At 44.0% G+C, this 20337-nt stretch overlaps 1 pseudogene; it reads right to left on the bottom strand.

Annotated features, from left to right (window-relative positions):
- The window catches only part of LOC109900198 (uncharacterized), a 29722-nt pseudogene extending 10552 nt beyond the window's left edge, over positions 1 to 19170 (bottom strand).
- Between the last annotated feature and the right edge of the window lie 1167 nt (positions 19171 to 20337).

Genomic DNA, 20337 nt, shown 5'->3' with positions numbered 1-20337 from the left:
GTGTGTTAAGTAGGCTGCTTGGGCAGGCATTTTGTACACAGCAGTCTCCCAGTTTATTGAAGTGCCCTCTGTTGATCGAGTGATGGTTGTGAAAAGTAGACCTTTGCGCTATAGCTGACCATTATGGACTCTTTGTCCCTGAGAAAGCCCTAAAGGCTGAACCCAGGGAGGGTTTAATGAACACACATTTTCTCATTGAAAGATGAGGGAGGCTTCAGGAGAGGAGATGGGTAGACTTTCTGATGCAAAGTCGGAGGAAGGGGTTGCTCGTACCCCCCTTTACATTGCCCCAATTCGACCCTTTATGTTCTGCTTTGGGTTGTTCAGACGGGACCGCAAGGCTGAAGGTATGGCAGGCCCGTTTGGAAATGGCACAAAAAGATAAAGAGCGAGAGACAGACAAAGTTTGATTTAGGAAAATGGAAATCAACAAGGAGGTTAGGATCTGACAACTTGAGCTAGATGCTGGCTCCAGTGTGACTCCACAACCTGCTCATCATTAAGCCCACTTTGTTGTAAGTCAAAAATATTGCTTTAGTTCCTCCGTTTCGGGGAGTCGATTCCTATTTCTCTGCGTTTGAGCATGTGGTCACTGCACTGCATTTTTTTCACTCAAGGTTTGGCTGCTTCTGCTACAATGTAAATTGTCTGCGAAAGCCCAGGAAGTAGTAGCTGCTCTCTCCCTGGAAGACAGTTTACAGTATGATATAGTTAAAACAACTGTGTTGCGGGTTTATAAATTGGTGCCTGAAGCGTATAGGCAGCACTTCAGGAACCACAAAAAACCCTCTCACCATACTTTAGTTGAGTTTGCTAGGGATAAAGTGTCTGTTTAAAAGCTAACACCTTTGCTGATATTTGGGAGTTGATTCTGTTGGATGATTTTAGGGTTCTTAATGTTCCTTTGACAACCCTAAGCCTTCGCACGAGATCTGTGAATGTTTTTACTGTCACCAAAAGGGTCACGTGATTGCGGACTACCCGGTTTAAAAAAATAAACCGACACAGGCCCTGTCACCATCCCCTAAATTGAAAAGCGTTGGTTTAGTTCAGTCTATAGCTCATCCGTTGGACCGAGTTATTGATTTAGCATTTGGGAAACCAAATCCTATCTATGCTTAGTTTATCTCTGCCGGTTGTTTCCTTAACTGGAGAACAAGCGGATCAAAAGTTCATACAAATCTTACAAGACACTGGGGCGGCGAAGTCAGTAATCATTACTGATGCTTTACCCTGGTCTCCTGAAACGTACTGTGGCTCACATGTCATATTATAGGGTATAGAGACAAACCGTACCTGTACCATTACACTGGGTCCACTTAGTGTCAGACTTGGTATCAGGATGTTTCCGTGTTGGTGTAACGTCTACACTGCCAAGGAGTCACATTCACATTGCTACTAGTGAAAGATATCGCTGGTGGTAACGTCACTCCTGTGTTAGAAGTAGTAGACAACCCAGAAACCAAAACAACAGAAATTGGTTCAATAATTTCTACATTTTTTCCCTGGTTGTCTTAACGAGGGCACAATCTCGCAAGCTAGGAGATGTGGTGGATTTGTGTAGTTCAATTGTTGAGAAGGTTGAGGTAGAAAACAATGCACTGAGTATTCCTTCTGCAAGGCCAACGGTTTTTATCCCCGTAAAAACTAAGGCAGGGGAAAGTGAAATCGCGCCCCAATTACTTGACATCCTTTTATCTGTCACCCCCGAGAAGGTGATTGAATGTCAAAAGGAGACACCAGTCTTCGCAAGTGTCTTGCTTCGGTAGTTTCCACTTAGGAAGCTAAAACTAAGGAGACTACCTTCTTTATAGAAGCAGGAATTTCGATGTGTAAATGGACAGCTCATGACACCGTTAGTGACTGGAGTGAAGTGTGTGTCAAGTGGTTGTTCCTACACCGTTTCGACAACCGGTGCTGTCACTCGCCCATGACCAGGCGTGTCCGGACATTTGAAGATCACGAAGACCTATAACCGAGTCCTTCAAAAAAAACATTCTGTCCAGGTTTGAAGTCTGACGTAGTCTAATTTTGTAAAACATGTCATGTATGTCAACTCACTGGGAAAGTGAATCAAACAGTTCCTCGTGCGCAGCTCTCCCTGATTCCTGTGGTGGGTGAATCGTTTGAACAAGTGATAATCAATTGTGTAGGTCCGTTGCCGAAAACCAGGTCAGGATACCAGTTCTTATTAACAATGTGCAGTGCTACTCGATATCCAGAGGCTAGCCCTCTGTACTTTAACAGCTAAGACTGTGGTGAAGGCACTAGTGAATAAGTTCTCTACGTTTGGACTCCCTAAAGTAAACCAAACTGATCAGGGAGTCAACTTTGTCAAACGTGTTCTCAAATGTGTTAAAGACATTGTGTATTTCCCATCAGGTCTCCACTCTGTATCTTCCGGGGAGTCAAGGGGCCCTCGAACACTGGCATCAGACGCTAAAGGCATTGCTACACAAGTATTGCATCGATACCAGTACCGATTGGGATGAGGGGGTGCCCTTTGTCCTATTTGCTATCAATACAAGAATCGTTAGGCTTCAGCCCTGCTGACCTTGTGTTTGGACACACCCCACAGGGTCTGCTAAAAGATTTGAAGTAGCATATCTTATCTCCTACACCCAGTAGCACTCCTAAAAATTTGTTGGATTATGTCAGAGACTGCAAGCTGCATGTGCGTTAGCCCAAAACTCTCTCCTCGTCTCAAAAGTGCAAGGAATTGTATTATGACAAAGAGGCTGTTGGCCATTCTATTGCACCAGGGGATCAAGTTTTAGTTTTGTTGCCAATCCCTAGCTCATCTCTGTCGGCATGTTTTTCTGGGCCATACAGTGCCTTGCGAAAGTATTCGGCCCCCTTGAACTTTGCGACCTTTTGCCACATTTCAGGCAGCAAACTCTCTCCAGAAGTTCAGTGAGGATCTCTGAATGATCCAATGTTGACCTAAATGACTAATGATGATAAATACAATCCACCTGTGTGTAATCAAGTCTCCGTATAAATGCACCTGCACTGTGATAGTCTCAGAGGTCCGTTAAAAGCGCAGAGAGCATCATGAAGAACAAGGAACACACCAGGCAGGTCCGAGATACTGTTGTGAAGAAGTTTAAAGCCGGATTTGGATACAAAAAAAAATCCCAAGCTTTAAACATCCCAAGGAGCACTGTGCAAGCGATAATATTGAAATGGAAGGAGTATCAGACCACTGCAAATCTACCAAGACCTGGCCGTCCCTCTAAACTTTCAGCTCATACAAGGAGAAGACTGATCAGAGATGCAGCCAAGAGGCCCATGATCACACTGGATGAACTGCAGAGATCTACAGCTGAGGTGGGAGACTCTGTCCATAGAACAACAATCAGTTGTATATTGCACAAATCTGGCCTTTATGGAAGAGTGGCAAGAAGAAAGACATTTCTTAAAGATATCCATAAAAAGTGTCGTTTAAAGTTTGCCACAAGCCACCTGGGAGACACACCGAACATGTGGAAGAAGGTGCTCTGGTCAGGCAACAATTCAAAACGTTATGTTTGGTGTAAAAGCAACACAGCTCATCAACCCTGAACATACCATCCCCACTGTCAAACATGGTGGTGGCAGCATCATGGTTTGGGCCTGCTTTTCTTCAGCAGGGACAGGGAAGATGGTTAAAATTGATGGGAAGATGGATGGAGCCAAATACAGGACCATTCTGGAAGAAAACCTGATGGAGTCTGCAAAAGACCTGAGACTGGGATGGAGATTTGTCTTCCAACAAAACATAAAGCAAAATCTACAATGGAATGGTTCAAAAATAAACATATCCAGGTGTTAGAATGGCCAAGTCAAAGTCCAGAGCTGAATCCAATCGAGAATCTGTGGAAAGAACTGAACTGCTGTTCACAAATGCTCTCCATTCAACCTCACTGAGCTCGAGCTGTTTTGCAAGGAGGAATGGGGAAAAATGTCAGTCTCTCGATGGGCAAAACTGATAGAGACATACCCCAAGCGACTTACAGCTGTAATCACAGCAAAAGGTGGCGCTACAAAGTATTAACTTAATTAAGGGGGCTGAATAATTTTGCACGCCCAATTTTTCAGTTTTTGATTTGTTAAAGTTTGAAATATCCAATAAATGTCGTTCCATTTCCTGATTGTGTCCCACTTGTTGTTGATTCTTCACAAGAAAATACAGTTTTATATCTTTATGTTTGAAGCCTGAAATGTGGCAAAAGGTCGCAAAGTTCAATGGCTTTCGCAAGGCACTGTATCTTGTGGAAAAGGAACTGTGACACCAATTATGTGATAAAGACCCCAGATCGTAGACGTTCTTCCCATGTGTCATGTTAACATGCTGAAAGCGTATTATGTGTGTGATTCTCTAGACAGCTCCTCAAATAAGCCGGTCCAGCCCGCTGTCTCCAGTGTGGCTGCGGTGGTGGTGAAGCCTGGCTGGAACCTAGATGAGGAGGACGGTTTGGAGTTATACCATACATTAAAGCAGCGTGAACACTTATGTAATTTGGATGTAGTGAAAAAGTTTCCATCTCAAATGGAAAATTTGGATAACGATCAAACTAATTATCTTATCCTATTGATAAATAGTTTTCTTAATGTGTTTCAGGACATTCCAAGTCCCACGTCCATCTTGGAACATGACGTGGATGTGGGGAACACTACTCCTATACGTCAGCATCCATACCGGGTTAATGCTAAGAAAAGGGAGGTAATACAAAGTGAGGTAGCTTGTTTATTACAGAATGACATGGCAATACCCAGAACAGCTCCTGGGGGTTCCCTGTATATTCGTGTACCTAAGCATGATGGTACATCCCGCTAATTTACGGACTATCGTCGCGTAAATGCAGTTAAAGTCTGCTTCTTTTCCTCTACCTCGATTAGATGACTGCATTGATAGAATTGGCTCTGCTGCTTAGATTTGCCAAAAGGATATTGGCAGGTGCCTCTGACTTCTCGAGCTTCTGACATCTCGGCTTGTGTTACGCCTGATAACTTCGTACAATACACTATGATGCCCTTCGGAATGTGTAATGCACCTGCTACTTTTCAGCATCACGATATCGACCATGGCTTCTCTGGGAAAAAAGGAATTCTCCGGTTGGACTGTTATTGAAGATTTATGATAAAAACATCTTAAGGGTTGATTCTATACTTAGTTTGAAATGTTTCTTCGACCTGTAATATAACTTTTTGAAGTTTTTGTCTGAAGTTATGCGAACCTGCACAAGCTTTTGGGTTTGTATACCTAAGTGCTAACAAAAGTAGTTACTTGGACATAAATCATGTACATTATCAAACAAATCAAGCATTTATTGAAATCAAGCATTTATTGGGGAACCAGGATTCCTGGGAGTGCTGATGAAGATCATCAAAGGTAAGGGAATATTTATAATGTGATTTCTGGTTTCTGTTGACTCCAACATGGCGGAGAATTTTAGAATTTTTCTGAGTGCCGTCTCAGATTATTGCATGGTTAGTTTAAAAAAAATCTGACACAGCGGTTGCGGTAACTTGTTATGGCTGCAATCCAGATATCGGGATAAGTGTCATCAACAACTGCTGAGTAGCATAGCGTTACATTCAATTAATATTACTACAAATATTTATATTCATGAAATCACAAGTGCACTATAGGAAAACACATTTTAGCCTTTTGTTAATCCACCTGTCGTGTCAGATTTTGAAATTATGCTTTTCAGTGAAAGCAATCCAAGCGTTTGTAAGTTTATCGATCGCAAGACAAAACATTAAGTACACTTAGCATCAGGAAGCTTGGTCACGAAAATCAGAAAAGCAATCAAACAAATCGTTTACCTTTTGATATTCGGATGTTTTCACTTACGAGACTCCCAGTTACGCAACAAATGTTCCATAAAGATTGTTTTTATATCCAAAATACCTCTGTTTGTTTGTCGCGTTATGTTCAGAAATCCACAGGAAAGAGCGGTCACGACAACGCAGACGAAATTTCCTAATATTTTCCATAATGTCCACAAACATGTCAAAGATTTTTATAATCAATCCTCAGGTTGTTTTTAAAATATATAATTGATAATATATCATCTGGCACTGTCTCTTTTTCAGTAGGAGAGGGAGAGTCAATGGCTGCCCCACTGTTATGCAAGCAAAACTCATGGGAACACCCAGCTATACACCGACGCGATGTTATCTTTCTCGCTCATTTAAAAAAAATAAAAGCCTGAAACTGTCTAAAGACTGACACCTTGAGGAAGCGATAGGAAAAGGAATCCATAGGTTTCGCCTGCAATATCAGTTCTGTAATACTCACAGACAATATTTTGACAGTTTTGGAAACTTTAGTGTTTTCAATCCTAATCTGTCAATTTTATGCATATTCTAGCATATGGGCCTGAGAAATAGGCCGTTTACATTGGGAACGTTATTTTTCCAAACAAAAATATTGCCCCTTAGCTGAAAGAGATTAATCCAACCACAGTGTCCAATTTCACTGACCTAGTCACAGAAAGCATTCAGCCATTTTCCAACCAAAGAGAGGAGTCACAAAAAGCAGAAAAATAGATTAAATGAATCACTAACCTTTGTTCTTCATCAGATGACACTCGTAGGATTTCAAGATTCACAATACATGTAGGTTTTGTTCGGTAAAGTTCATATTTATATCCAAAAATCTTAGTTTACATTGGCGCGTTACATTCAGTAGTTCAAAAATATCCGGTGATTTTGCAGAGCCACATCAATTCACAGAAATACTCATAATAAACATTGATAAAAGACAACTATTATGCACGGAATTATAGATACACTTCTCCTTAATGCAACCGCTGTGTAAGACTTTAAAAAAAATACTTTACCGAAAAAGCACACTGTGCTATAATCTGAGTACAGCGCTCAGAGCCAATACATATATCCGCCATGTTGTGGAGTCAACATTAGTCAGAATAGCATTATAAATATTAACTTACCTTTGATCTTCATCAGAATGCACTCCCAGGAATCCCAGTTCCACAAATGTGTTTCGTTCGATTGTGTCCATTTATGTCAAAATAGCTCATTTTGTTAGCGCGTTCAGTAGAGTAATCAACATTCATGAAGCTCGTTCACTAGTATCAGACAAAGTCAAAAAAGTTCCATTACAGTCCATAGAAACGATGTATGGAATCAATCTTTAGGATGTTTTTAACCTCTTGAAGCTAGGGGGCACTTTTCTGGGGAAAAATAACGTTCCCAAAGTAAACGGCCTATTTCTCAGGACCAGATGCTAGAATATGCATATAATGGACTGCTTAGGATAGAAAACACTCGAACGTTTCCAAAACTGTAAAAATATTGTCTGTGAGTATAACAGAACTGATATTGCAGGCAAAAGCCTAAGAAAAATCCAATCAGGAAGTGACTCATATTTTGGAACATTTGCGTTCCTATGCATCCCTATTGGCTATTGAAAGGGATATCAACCAGATTCCTTTTTCTACATATTCCCTAAGGTGTCTACAGCCTTTAGACGTAGTTTCACGCCTTTATGTTGAAGAATGAGCGTAAAGGACCACATTGCGTAAGTGGCCAGCTGAGGGCTCTCGGAGTGATTCTTGCGTAAAAGACAGAGGTAGCCATTTTTCCTCTCAGTCCTAAAAACACCTTGAGGATTGATTATAAAAAACATTTGCCATGTTTCTGTCGATATTATGGATATAATTTGGAATTATTTTTGGCGTTGTCGTGACCGCTATTTCCGGTGGATTCTCAACATAACGTGACAAACAAACGGAGGTATTTTGGGTATATAAATAATCTTTATGGAACAATATGAACATTTGTTGTCTAACTGGGAGTCTCGTCAGTGAAAACATCCGAAGATCATCAAAGGTAAACGGTTAATTTGATTGCTTTTCTGATTTTCGTGACCAAGCTGCTGTCCTGCTGCAAGATGGACATAATGCTATGCTAGGCTATCGATAAACTTACACAAACGCTTGTCTTGCTTTGGCTGTAAAGCATCATTTCTAAATCTGAGACGACAAGGTGATTACAAAAGGCTAAGCTGTGTTTCGCTATATTTCAGTTGTGATTTCATGAATATGAATATTTTCTAGTAAAATTATTTGACCGTTGTGCTATCCTAATTAGTGGAGTTGAAGACAATGCTCCCGGATCTGGGATGGGTAGTTCCAAGAATGAACATAAATCTTCAATAATGTTCCAACTGGAGAATTCCTTTGTCTTCAGAAATGAAGTGGAACGCAGCTACCTTTCACGTGAGCGCGTGAGACTGAGCTTTTTGCTGCTGGCAGACCTCTGACTCATTCCCCTCTCATTCCCACCACCTTTGTAGTAGAAGAATCAAACACATTTCTAAAGAATGTTGACATCTAGTGGAAGCCTTAGGAAGTGCAAAATGACCAATATCCAACTATGTATTCGATAGGGTGCTGAGTTCAAAAACAGATTTCCCACTTCCTGGTTGGATGTTTTCTCAGATTTTGGCCTGCCATATGAGTTCTGTTATACTCACAGACATCATTCAAACAGTTTTAGAAACTTCAGAGTTTTCTATCCAAATCTAAATGTGCATATCTTAGCTTCTGGGCCTGAGTAGCAGACAGTTTACTCTGGGCACCTTATTCATCCAAGCTACTCAATAGTTCCCCCCCCCCCCCCCCTCAGCCCAAAGAGGTTAAAGTGGTCTGAAGAATGTAACTATGTTTTTGATTCCGCTAAAGTGCTTTGTAGTGCCCCAGTGCTTGCCGTCTCCAACTTTGACAAGCCTTTTAAGTTTTGAGGTAGACGCTATTATTGTGGGGGTGGGTGCGGTTCTCTTGCAGATTCTTCTGTAAGTTCAACTCGTGTCAGTCAAGGTACTACACTATTGAACAAGAGATGCTGGATTTATTGCTAGCCTTACAGTTTTTTGAGAAATGTGGGCTCCAGTTCCTTGCCTGTACTGGTCTTCACGGACCATAATTCTTTGTCTGCCTTATGCGGTGGGCTCTGATTGTACAAGGATACAATGTACAAATTCACTGTACAAATTCACTATGTGAAGGGTTTGGCGAATGTGGTTGCAGAGGCTCTATCATGGGTTTAGTAACTTGGGATGCGTGTTGGGTTTTGGTATTGCAAACTAAGTTTGGGGGTGGGTGTGTTACGTTCCCACGTGTTGTGGGTTTGTGTGTATGTATTTCAGGAAATGGCTTCCTGGATTCACCCAAGCAGCTGATTGGTCAGCCCCATTGCTAATTGGAGGTGACCCCGCCCTCTCATCAGAGGATACAGCTGTATCCCTTTAGACTCCTTCTCCAGCTGTATATAAGCCTGTGTTCCTTTGCTCAGCGAGAGAGCTACTGGGTATGCCCCAGTATTGGTTGTTGCTCAGGGAGAATGTCTTTGATGTCATGTGTTAGTTGCTGCACAGACTGCTTTTGAAGTATTTTGTAGCCGGTCCTGAGGCGGTATGTTTATGTCAAAAGTACGGTTTTGATTATTGAAATTGTTTGTATTTTTCTGTTTCATTTGTTCCCAGGGGGAAGGGGAAAGCACCTTGGGAGTACTTAGGCAAGAGGCCTGCGGGCATACATATACCATAGTATGTACTCTGTCTATGTACACTAGGTAAGACTTGAGCGGACCACTCCTTGTATTTTGTAGGTAAGAGAGGGGGGGCTCTTTCACTTTCTTTGCTTACATCTTTTCCCCAAATTACCTTGTGACGGAATAAATTCACTGTTAACGGTAAACTTCTCTGCCTCTGTCATCCTTACCTGCACCTACAGTCACATACCTCTTTCACTCCACGTGGTGTTGCGTTCCCTCCTCCAAGAGATGTGTGTAACAATAGACGCTTATGATTTTTTTCAGATTTGGTCCAGTCTGGACCGGACCAAATCTGAACCAATGGATGTCTGTTTCATAAGTTTGAATACAGTACAGGAGAGCACAGTACAGTAAAATAAAAGTTGAGTATAGTTCAGTACATTACATTACACAGTGTAGCACATGAGATGGTTATGCTATAATGTACTGCGTTTTACTGTACTGAACCATACTTTACTGCACTCTGTATGGACTGTACTCTATATTATACTGTACTGTGCGGTACTCTGCTGTTCTGTGTTTTTGCGTAGTGCAGTTTCTCTGTACTCCCCAGCAAAGTTGAAAAAGATTCTGAAGTGTCAGCCACACAGTATAGACTACCGATCGCTGTCCATGGTTCTGAAATTGCGTCATCTACGCGGCTGCGTAAAACCAGTCAAATAATACAATCGGTCCATCGTCAAAACAGTAGCTTACTAGTCATTGTTTTATTATGGAGACAATGCAGTCCAGGCTAGTAGGCTATCTATAGCTACGGCATATATAGTAATTAGATGGTACCCTATTTATATTACACAATGGAACTCGGACTCCACGCAGTCGGGGCTATCTGTCTCATCACTTGTAGGCTTACCAGTGTTAAGTGGGGTCACTCTCATGAGCTTTGCTGGGTCTCTGGCAGTCATCAGCTTGGTTTTCTGGGAGAGGAAGAGATGTTGGGCCGGCACTCGTGGAACTCACTCTTCTCGAGGGTTGGAAGAAGAGAAGGAGCAAGGTCATTGTTGGCCTGGACAGTGAGGTCTCTCTGTCATGACTGGGAGGCTGCTAGTGCTAGCTGCTGCATAAATAGGACTACTAGCTTTCACCTGCGATGGTGGTTTGTCAGTAGAGAGCGAAGTGGTAGCTTTATTTTCGATAATTTGGCACAATCTTTGTCAGTTTTTTTGCAGGGTTTTTGTGTACCACCTGGCCTTTTGTTTATCCGTCTTGAACAATGCACTCGCTCTCTGTCCGACCTGACTCGCCTAACTTTTTAAATATTTGATAGCCAATAAGGTGAGGAGGCCGAGGCGGGCTGCTGCTGGCATCACTGAGAAATAGGCTAATTAGATACATTTAAACAATATTCTCCCCCCCCCCCCCCTGCGCTGGGGTTTCCACTTCTGCAGTGTGCTGTACTCTTCTCTGCTGGTGAAACATGGGCGTCTATGATTCCACCTCAAGAATTGCATTTGGCAAATCGCTCGGCACACACATACTCAGGCTGACTGGCTCTCGTTCACTGGAATTAAGGGCATGTAGCATTCTCTTGGCATTTGCCAAACCTAGATTTGTCCGTTGGACTGCCAGAAGGTGAAGTGTGATTCATCACTCTAGAGAACACGTTTCTACTGCTCCAGTATTATACCACTCCAGGCGACGCTTGGCATTGCGCATGGTGATCTTAGTCTTGTACGGCTGCTCGGCCATGGAAAGCCATTTCATGAAGCTCCAGATGAATAGTTACTGTGCTGACGTTGCTTCCAGAGGCAGTTTGGAATTCGGTAGTGAGTCTTGCAACCGAGGACAGACAATTTTTACGTGCTACACGCTTCAGCACTTGGTCCCGTTCAGTGAGCTTTTGTGGCCTACCACTTCGAGGCTGAGCCGTTGTTGCTCCTAGTAGACATTTCCACTTCACAATATGAGCACTTACAGTTGACCGGGTCAGCTCTAGCAAGGCAGAAAGTTGACGAACTGACTTGTTGGAATCTTATGAATGACAGTGCCATGTTGAAAGTGCGAGATTTTTAAATAAATGTATTCCTACTTTGTGGTACTTCGTCCCTCCCCAAGCGGGCTTTTTGAAGGGGAGGCGGACACTAACACAAAATCCATTGGGCAAAACTGAAAGAACTGACCAGACCACAATTGCTTCAAGTGATTCCTCTCATCAACACAAATTCAACCATGTAGTATGTTTTATGTTTCAACTGGAATATAGCAAATAGTATTCAAAACAAAGAGTTGGATTTAGCTAGAAGCTCAGCTACAGCCGGTGCCAGCACCAAGAGGGCAGCCGACAAATACGATGGAAAGCGAAGTACTTTTGGTGGGAAATCAAATCATTGTTCTGTTTGCTAACTTGAAGTAATAGAGGACGCAGACAGTATTGCCAAGATAAGGTTGGTTAAACATTATCTGTTCTACACCAAACAGTCCCTATCCTGTAACTACCAGTAATAGATACCAAGAACCTTTCGTTAAATCTCATTAGCTGGTGTAACAATCTGTAGCTACAGTTCTCTACACTTTACTCCACCTGAAACACACTCACACTGAACTGTACTACACTATCTTTTTTTGTTTTTTACCATATAACATTCTTGTTGAATACCCAGTTCTCTCTGAGTTAGTATTAAAATAGTGTACACTTCCCTGTAACCATCATTCTTGATAGCTGCAAGTCACTGTCAGCATCGGGGTAAATCTCTGGTAGGTAGAATGGTAAAAGATAACAAATTTCCACGCTTGTTTGTAATTAGCACAGCCAGGCACAGAACACCACACGGGCAGAACATGACACAGAACAACACCACTTGGCACTTTTTTTTGTAAATAATTTAAAAAATCTTGCCTTTTGAAGTTGAGATTACTGTGTTACCGATTCTACCAGTGAAATGAAAATGTGCTCATTCTAGCTTGTGGTTTGGATGATTTTGATGATTTTTGGAAATTGTATTTGAATAAACTGTCAATTGCTCAAAGTAGTTTGAAATCATTCAATTTTGTGTGGCATGTATTTCAAAGTGAATAATTGGAGTCTCAGCGTAATTCTTTTAACATGGAATTGCCTATGAGATAGAGGTGTTATGACAGAGGTAGCACAAGTGGTAGAGAGAGATGTAGATATGGTGGCTGACAGAGAGATGAATGTGAGCTCACAGCTGGATTTTTTTGGTCTGTAGCTGAATGCATGGCGGTCATCCAGTCTAGGGATGTGCCACAAATGGCACTCTATTCCCTATATAGTGCACTTCCTTTGACCAGAGCTCTACTTTTGACCAAAAGTAGTGCACTATATAGGGAGAGGGTACCATTTGGGACGTAGACATAGCCTGGAGGGCTGAGCCAGGGCAAGACTTGGTACAGTACACATCATTATTTCTATCTGATCAACCTTCCCCAGTGACTAAGTACAAAACACCTCAAGGACAGACCAGCTCAGAGTCACAGGACCCAATGTATACATTTCATGGCGGGAATCTCATATGTTTGTATTTCATGTCTCTCAGAGTATAGCTGACTCATGCTCTGAAACAGTGCACTAAGCATTCAATATCTGGAAAAGACAGGTAATATAATGGATAGGCAGATGATGCAAGAGAGTAGAGCTTACACTGATCTGATTTTCACTGATGAAGTTACTGTGTGGATGTAGCGGGTGTTTTTTAAATACATTTTTTACTAAAGCACTTGGAAATGTACTGTATATCTTTCATTCATCAATCAGTCAAATGTATTTAAAAAGCCCTTTTTACATCAGCCAATGTCACAAAGTGCTATACAGAAACCCACTCTAAAACCCCAAACAGCAAGCAATGCAGATGTAGAAGGAAAAACTCCCTAGAAAGGCAGAAACCTGGGAAGAAACTTAGAGGAACCAGGCTCTGAGGGGTGGCCAGTCCTCTTCTGGCTGTGCCGGGTTGAGATGATAATATATTCAACCACTCATTATACAGTACATCAGACATAAAGTATAGAGTAAGTCGACAATATATCCCAGGTTTGTCAGTTTAAGGTGTTTATATAGAAAATGTTAGCCACACTCTGGCGGGTTATCTTTATCACGTAACAATGGGTGATTAACATGATTGATGGGCTCTATCCCTCAAGGATTGTGGGCCCACAAATTACAGTAGGGTGATAGCAAGACTCTCTCTTTCTCTGCTATGTATCTCGTTCTATAACACATTTTTAGCCATATCACCTATCACACCATCTGAGCTTATAGGAAGGAGCAAAGTGTGTTATGGGATTCATTGAAATCTCAGTCTTTCCCCTACAGTAGCAATAAAGAGATTGAATTGTCTTTAAAAGAATGGCTCGGAGAGAGTTAATTTGGTTTTCAAGCCCAAATGGGGAGAGGGAAGGAATGGGGACCGGCACGGTCCAGGCCCAAACCTGCCAAAACCCTGTAGTGTAACGTCATGCACAGTGTAATGACTACCGTGCAAATTGAAATAATGTGCTGAGTCATTTATGAAAGCTATTAAACTGCATGGGTGGATTTGAAATTCACTAAACTTCACTTCAGCTTCTTCAACCCTGCAAGATCTAGAATGTGACCCAAATGGCACTCTGTTCCCTATAGAGTGCATTACTTTAGAGCAGAGAAGATGTAGAGAAGACAAGACCAGAGAAGAGGGTAAGGGAAGTCTGTGGCATTGTCATAATGGCACCCTTTTCCATATACTATATAGTGCACTACTTTGGGTAGTGCCGTATGGGCCCTGAGCAATTTGGGCCTCCTTTCCCTGTACTCTTTTACATGGTTTTGTTGATGTTCAAATACTGGAGAGTCGAGACCAAATCACGGACGCTGGACAGAGTGGATTTCAGTTGTAACAAAAGGCAGTTTTAATGAGTCAAAAGATATCTTGTCCCTCAGTTTTACGTGCACGGATCTAGTTCATATAAATCATTTTTATACATAGAATAAAGTAGGTAGAGTCTTGTCGCCTTCTGGATGGTCCTGAAGGGTTGGAGGCGGACCTGCTCTGGCCTTGCTGGGTCCAATTGCCTAGTTTTTGGACATTGAAATGAATGTAGTTAATACGATCTACATTTTTGTTAACTGTACACCACCAACAAATAGATGATTCAAAGCCTGCAGTCACTTGATCAATGAGTTTATACTCATCTGGTACCCCCCTGGGGACGCCAATTGCATCAATGTAAGTTGGGTCCCCAGCTGAAGGGCCCACCATGCGCTTGGTCCTGGTAGGCCAAATTTCAGGACCCAGGGCTTGTATGCGGGTGAGCAGATCTTGGACGCCTATGGGGTAAACAGAGATTGGCAGCAGAAGGTTAACAAGCGTACAAACTCCAGTGGTGTACCGGGGAAGTCCGTCAAACAGCTCAGTCCCCCCACACCACCACCAAACGTCAGCTCTGGACACCGGTTTAAAAGAACTTATAATGACGTGTGTGAGTACACCAACTGGCAGGGAGTTGTCGCAGAGACCGTCCTCCACCTGTCATGTTGATGCATGTGAAATTAGCTTTAGCCACCTTAGAGGAAAATGTGGGTTTCTTAGCAATATCGGAGACTACTGGATAAACCGTGTCCCATCGTGAGCAAATGGCGGGTGGGTTGTCTTTATTCATAAGGGGCAGTAGGCAGTCATCAGTCAGTACTGCCGGCACTATGCAAAGCAGAGGCCTGGCTCCCATGCACACAACACAGCTTTGCAAGGTTGTGTTGGCTGCTTGTTCAGCCAATAAGAGCCAGTTATTGGAAAACCCAGAAATTCCAGTAGTAGTGTGTATTGTGTCATCAGGGGAGGTGGGAGTGGAAATCATAGTTACAGGACCCCAGACTCCTGTCCCCAAAGTTACAGGGACAGCCTTGCTTATGTCATCTCCCACAGTAATCGCTGTGGGCTGACCCCTTTCCGCAGAGCAGATTTGCACTTCCCAAGATACCTTTATCTCAGTAGGGCCTACATATGGAGCGACCCAAAAATCCTGACAGCCCTTACTGGGTTGGGCCCGGATAATTAATTGGAGACCGGTACTGGTCCTGGTCAGAGACAATCTGCTCCTCCATTCAAGAACTGTCCAACCAGAGGAACAGCTTGACCAGTCATAACCAGTCTCAGCCACTAGATTTTGCCAGGTCCATTCGTCATAGGTTCTCCCTTTTGTCATGTACCAGTCATACCTGGTGTATGAAAGAGCCGTCAGTCCCTTCCTAGTCCTCTTGTCTCCCCATGTCCCCCAAGGTCGTACAAAGGTGGTGGTTGCATTCGTGGGTATACATAAGGTGGTGCTTCTAACCTTGTCTGGTGTGCATGGTGGGTCTGTAGGTGTAGTGCTACGTTTGGTGCGTGTGAGATTGAAGGGAGTGGTGCTAGGAATGTTATCAGGGATAGGGGTTGGGGTGAGAGGGGTTGATGCTTTAGTATGTGTTTGTTGTTCTATTAACCATGTGAGAGTGCCTAAGGACACCCCAAAGATCAGTAGGAATATCACAAACAAAGGGCCAGATATCCCCAGCCTCACCCAGGGAGGGAGAAATGTCCCTCTAACTGGGCAAGGTTCCTTTTTCAGGGGGGAGGCGGAGTTTGATGCCGCATCACCTGAGTAAGGAGTATCTTCATTTGGAATCGAATTTAGGCCGCTCAAATCAGCTCTGACTTCAGTCAGTGTTCTGGAAGGAGTTGGGGCTGGGGTGCAATGTGTATGGTGGTGCCAAGGTGCGCCTGATTTACCTTTGACCTGGACTGAGTGTGAAGTAACCTCCTTCACTTCGTACGGTCCAGTCCACCTGGGTTCCACCCACTTTCTCTTGTGGACTTTAACCCTCACCCAGTCACCAACCTTTACCTTCAGTGGGGGCGTGTCCCCCGGCAGCTCCCCCTCCTGGACCTTGTGAACCTGGGTAGAGAGTGCTGCAGAGAGAACCGTCAGTTTTTTCACATAATCAGACATTACAATTGGTTGTACATCAAGAGCGGGCATATGACCTCCCTCCCTTGGTGGACCAGGCATGACTCTTCCAGTCATTATCTCATGAGGAGAGAGATGGGTGCCTGCTCCTGGTGAGGCTCTCATTGCCATCAATGCCAGGGGCAGGGCTTCAACCCATGTCAACTTCGAACCTGCACACACTTTTGCTATCTTAGATTTCAGAGTCTGATTCCCGCGTTCTACCAGACCTTGAGACTGGGGCCTGTACACAGATCCAAATCTGTGGGTTATGCCAAATCTTTCTTCCACCTGTCTCAGGTGTTTGTTATTGAAGTGGGACCCATTGTCGGATCTGATTTGTCGTGGGATACCATACCTGGGTATAAGTTCTGTTTGTAGCCACTTAATGACTGACTTGGCATCCTCTTTTGCTGTTGGTATTGCCTCTACCCATTTGGCGAACCTATCTACCATGACTAAGAGATAGCGTTTCCCTTTGGTTACATTATCAGTGCCCATATCGGTGTAATCTATGCTGATGTCCTGAAAACATGCATTAGGTACTGGGTATGAGCCCATTGGTGTTTGATATGGTTTCTTTGGGTTGTGGCTGCCACAAATGTTACATTCGTCACAAAATAAGTCAGTCATATTTTTCATGTGAGGGTGCCACCAGATGTGCGAGACCTTTTGAAAGGTCTTCAATTTGCCTTCATGTGTGGGGCCATGTGCCCCTCGTATGAGTTCTGGACAAAGGTTTGCTGGGGCTACCAGTCTGCCGTCGTGACATCTCCAGAGTTCATCTGGTCCGTTGGTCGCCCCTTTCTGTGCCCAGACTGAGTGTTCATAGGGTCCTGCTGAGTGTTGTAGCACCACTATGTCTTGCTGGGTAAGCTCTGTTTGTGATAGCTGTGGTTGTAGTACCATCTGTTTGGGAGCGTAACCTCCAGCCTTCTTGGCTGCTTTATCGGCTGCATCATTTCCCGCACTGATCCTGGTTTTCAATTGCTGGTGTCCTTTGCACTTCATGATGGCTACCTTTGCCAGTAGTGATACCGCTGCTATTAGATTCTCCATCTGTGTCTTGTGTTTGATTGGGAGGTTTCCTGTTGTAGTGAAGTTCCTTCTTACCCACTGTGGTCCATCAGTGTGGACTGCTCCATGAGCATAAGCTGAGTCTGTGTAAATGTTCACAGTCTTTCCTTTTGCTCTGATGAGGGCCTGTGTCAATCCGATGATTTCAGCTAATTGGGCCGATGCTGGTTGAGGGATGATGACTGATTCAAGAGTGACGTGTGAGCCACCTGGGAGTTACTGCACCACTGCATAGGCTGCTATGTTTCCTTCTTCCCCTTTGTAGCAGCAGCCATCAGTGTACAGCCAGTGGTCGGGATTAGTCAATGGTTCATTCTTCAGGTCTGGTTTCAGTTTTAATTCTTGTGCCGCTCTTTCAGCACAAGAGTGGGGCAGTCCTTCTTCTGCGTTGAGTGCATCTGCCATATTTTTCTCTGTGTTCACAAATGTGATATGTGACTGAGTGCATTTGTTCTGGATCTAAGTTTTTCTTTCAGCACTAAATGTGAATTCTTTACTCATCAGATACGCAGCGACGCCATGATGGGTGTGGATCTCCAATGGATGACACATCACGAGGTGAGCTGTTTTTTCAATAGCTTTTGCTACTGCAGCAACATATCTGGAGCATGTTGTCTGTCCTACCTCAATGTGGTCAAGTTTGGAGGAGTGGTACATCAATACCCTTCTCTCCCCCTCTTGTTTCTGGAATAGGATGGACGAGGTGAATCCTTCCTTTTCAGAAACATCCAAATGGAACTTGTTCTTGTAGTCAGGTGCAGTCAGAGCTGCTGCCGCTGATAGATCAGTTTTCAGGAGTGCAAAAGCTGTTGAGGCTTCAGCCGTCCAGGCCAGGGGAGAATGGAGGTTCCTGGGTCCTGCACGCACTATTTCTCTCAGTGGTTCAGTTCTGGCAGTATAGTCAGGGATATGCGTCCGGCTGTAACCCGTCAAGCCCAGGAAAGACAACATCCCAGAGAGTGATGGCCTTGAGTGATGGAGAATGGAGTCTCTGTGGGACTTGGAGAGTCCCGCTCCATCCCCTGAGATTTCTCTCCCCAGGAAAAGTACTGTTCTCCGACAGGTCTGTACTTTGCTCAGTTTGACCTTGTAGCCCTTGGTGGCTAGGAAGTCTAGCAGAGTTTTCGTCATTTGTAGGCAGAGATCAGATGCTGGAGCTCCATGTAGGAGGTCGTCCACGTATTGAATCAGAACCACTCCCTCTGGGATTACCAGTTCAGACAGGTGAATCCTCAGGATGTGGTTGAAAATTCCAGATGAGCATCTGTAGCCCTGTGGCAAAACCGAATAAGTAAGCTGGTGACCTTCATAGGTGAATGCAAAGAATGGTTGAGATGCTTCATCCAAAGGAATGCTGAAAAAAGCATTAGCTAGGTCCACCACAGTGAAGTACTGATGCTTGGGTGAGAGATTGCTCAGGGTGATGTGCGGATCAGGGACAGGTAGGTCGATGGGTGCAGTAACGTCATTTACTGCTCGGAAGTCTTGGACCATCCGGTATGTTTCTCCATCAGCCTTCAGTACGGGCAGGATGGACGTGTTCCATGGTGAGACTGTAGGATAGAGGACACCTGCTCCCAGGAGGCCATCAATGGTTGGCTTAATTCCCATTGTCTGTTCAGGTTTCAAACGATACTCTGTTCGGTAAACAGGTGTCTGATTTGGGTTCAGTAGGGTTATGATGACTGGGGCAACTTGGAGCTGACCCACATCGAAAGGGGATGTGGTCCAGATCTTATCATCTATAGTGGAGATCAGAGCTTTTGATGAGGGATGGTCAGTGTATGGTTTCCCATGGTGTCTTGGCAGGGGTATACGTTCTGGGAGACATTTTTCTTCGGTGTCCGGTTCAAGGAATCTCAACATATTTTCCGAGGTGGCTTTGTGTATGCCTGGTGTTGAAGTGGGCTCCCAGGTTAACTTCGATGCCCGCCTGATCATGGGACCTAGGCTTCGTGCTTCAAAACCATTTCCCACAGCCAGCGTGACATGAGGTGCTGATTCTTCACTCAACATGTACCAAGTTTTCAGGTGTGGTTGAAGAATGACCGGTGCTGCCACCCCCTCTGGGCCACACACAATGGTACAACACCTGATAGTTGGGGTCAGGTGCATCATGTTCTCGTCCCAGTCTTCAGTGTAGGGGCAGTCATCAGTTTCTGTTACATTGAGTGTGCAATGGATATCAGCTTGGGGAGTCTTATATGGGTGCATGGTGTAAATTTGAGTTTTCAGTTGGTTGAACTTAAACTGGACGTGAGGGGTGGCAGGGCCTGTGGGTAGGCACTTTAGCCAGTACACTTCTTGGGTTTCAGACAGCGTGGGCGTCGGCAGGAGTGGCATCATCATAATTCTTACTGGGTGATCAGGTGCTGAAGAGGGAGGGTTGGTGGATACTGCCACTCCACTTTCAGTAAGATATATGGGGCACCACATTTTGCATAAGAGGTCTCGTCCTAGCAGGTTGATCGGGCATTTTGGACAGTACAGGAACTGGTGCTTCAACTGAGAGTTTTCCCCAGGAGAATGTTAAAGGGATAGTGCGGCTTTGAGCCTCAGGTGATCCCGTAACCCCTACCACCGATATGGAATCAGATGACAGCATTTGAGGGGACCTGATAGCAGAATAGGTGCATCCTGTATCTACCAGGAACTGATGGGGGACACCCTCAACTTCGCACATCATTGTTGGTTCAGTGTGCAGCTGAAAGTGTTGCCTCCCTTCTCCTGCCGTGGGTGGTGGGCATCTTCATGGCCAGGGCATGGCGTTCCCTGCCA

Source organism: Oncorhynchus kisutch, linkage group LG11, assembly GCF_002021735.2.
Source record: "Oncorhynchus kisutch isolate 150728-3 linkage group LG11, Okis_V2, whole genome shotgun sequence".
Lineage (NCBI taxonomy): Eukaryota > Metazoa > Chordata > Actinopteri > Salmoniformes > Salmonidae > Oncorhynchus > Oncorhynchus kisutch.
This window is presented reverse-complemented; position numbering and strand designations above follow the sequence as displayed.